Below are 2,308 nucleotides of genomic sequence, written 5' to 3' on the forward strand. Positions count from 1 at the left end.
CTTACCAACTGATGGGCAGGTTTGCACCTAGAGAAAGACATTCACCCTGTCCAGCAAGGAATGTAGTCATTCCAACCATTTGTTCTTTAATACGTTAAATTTGCTCATTCCATCAAGTATTCACTGAACATCATGGCTCCTGATTATTTCCGCCCCCGCCCCCGAGCTTCCCTGTGAGTTACACATTCTTGCCTGTTGCTGTGTGACCTCCAGGGTCTCCTCCCCCACTGGGAAGAATAGACCTCCCTGCCTCACTTGGGATGTGGGGTGTGGCATTCTTCGGCTCAGGAACATCGAGGTCCAAACTCTGGTGCCGAGGTGCTGACGAGAAATGCGTATTCCTGGGACTCAAGCCCAGAAAGTCCTGAGAGGGTCCACAGTGGGCTGGATTCTGCAGTGCCACCAGCCCCCAGGGGTTTCTGTCCAGGCTTGACTCTCCCCTGGTCCTAGCTCCCCCAAGCCCTACCTGTCCTGAACACTTGTGCCTTCCTTTTTCCTCTGCCAGGAGCATCTCCCTCCTGCACTTGCAGTGCCTGCTGACAGCCTAGGAAGACTTTCTCCCCTTGCTGCTCAGCACTGTGATGAGAGGAACGACACAATGGGGGACGGGTGTCCGGCACTGGCTTTTTCTCTGCCTGGCTGGTAGGAAATCAGGTCAGAGGTGCCTCCCCCTAGACCCCAGGTGGGCTGGTGACTCTGTGTCATCCAGGTGACATTCCTTAACAGGGTCACCCCCAGTGGGCAGTGAGCCTGGGGTGCTCTTGAGTGGCCTCTCCGGCAGGGCCTGCCTGGTCTTTCAGTTATCTGTCAGAGGCCAGGTGAGCACCTCCTGGGCACAGGGAATGTGTTCTGGGTGCAGTGGGAGGCTGAGGCCTAGGGTCCCTGCAGGGAGGTGTCCTGGGCAGTATGCCATGGAGGCTGTTCATCCCAGTTTTCAGGAGCTGCCTCACCTGTCCAGATAGGCATGGTAGGTACAAGGGTAGGCTGCGACGGCTCCGCAGACATGCAGGAGGGACCACAGGGAGGACTTGGGGCCACACTGGGGGGGAACGTAGACAGCATGGGCTCTCCAAGTCTCAGCTACTTCTTCCATAAAGTAGGCGTAATAATGAGAGTCCTGCCCTGGAGGACACACGGTGAGCAGTCAACCCCTCTCTTCCACTCCACTCCTAGATGGTGGTTCTCTGTGCTCCCAGGCCACCAGCAGCCCCTGGGAACCTATCAGAAACACAGATTCTCTGGCTCAACTCAGACTCTTGAGTCACCAACCAGCCCTCACGTTGATTCCAGTGCAAGTTCAGATCTTGAGAACCACCGGTCTAGAATGGACTCCCTCCCGCCTGCCCTCTTCCATCCTCTCCTCTTCCCTCCCCCGCCTTCCTTCTCTCCCCCTTGGGAGCAGCTGCACTTCATCCTTGCCACAGCTGGATCTGAGAGTCACCACTGGGTGTCAGAGCAGCCCCAGGAATGTCCCTGCTGTCACACATTCTCCCAGCCCCCGCCCCAGTCCCTGCTGTGTCTCCCAGGGCTTCCCAGACTGAGCCCAGAAGAAGAGGAAGTGCTTGGATCCAGGTCTGGTTGCAGAGCCCCAGAGCCCTGCACCCGTGCTCCCGCTTCCTCGTCACGGGCTTGGGCTAGGCCGCCTGCTCCTCGGCTCTGCCTCCAGTGTTCCTAGGGGCCTCAGGCGAGGTCCTGAGAGGCTAAGGGGCCTGCCTGAGGTCAACCCCGAGCCTCTATCAGGGCGAGGGCTTGGCCCGGTCCTTCCCTAACTGCCCGGGGTGAATCGTCTGGGCACCAAGGTAACCCACCTGGCAGCATCCATGTGGTAGGGACCAGGGCAGCCCCCCCACCGTGTAGGCTGTCATGAGGGGCGTGAGGGTACAGACAAATCCCACTCCTGCCAAACTGCCTCTCGCTCATTGTCACAGCCTGTAGAGGGTGCGGACGGCAGCATGGTCAGGGGAGGTGGCAGTAGAGGATGGCCACTGGGTTTGGCAAGTGGAGGTCATCAGTACCTTAACTTGCTTCAGTGGAAAGTGGAGAGGATGGGAGTGGGTTTGGGGCAGGGCCTGCACACAGGCCCACACACCCTCCTGAGCTTTCCCTCCCCAAGCCCGTCATGGCAAGGGCCTGGCTTCAGGCATCAGGGGCTACCAGCCGGCTCTGAAGCTCCTCTTCCTGGGGATGAAGCCTCTGAGTGCACCGGGTGATGCAGGCTGAGCATCCTGGGCAGTGTGGTGCATGCAGGCTCCGTCTACTTTGAGACCCTCGCCGTGAGGAGGGGCCTGTGGTGCACAAGGAGGATGAG

This window comes from Lipotes vexillifer, unplaced genomic scaffold, assembly GCF_000442215.2.
Source record: "Lipotes vexillifer unplaced genomic scaffold, Lipotes_vexillifer_v1.1 scaffold20, whole genome shotgun sequence".
In the NCBI taxonomy this organism is placed as follows: domain Eukaryota; kingdom Metazoa; phylum Chordata; class Mammalia; order Artiodactyla; family Lipotidae; genus Lipotes; species Lipotes vexillifer.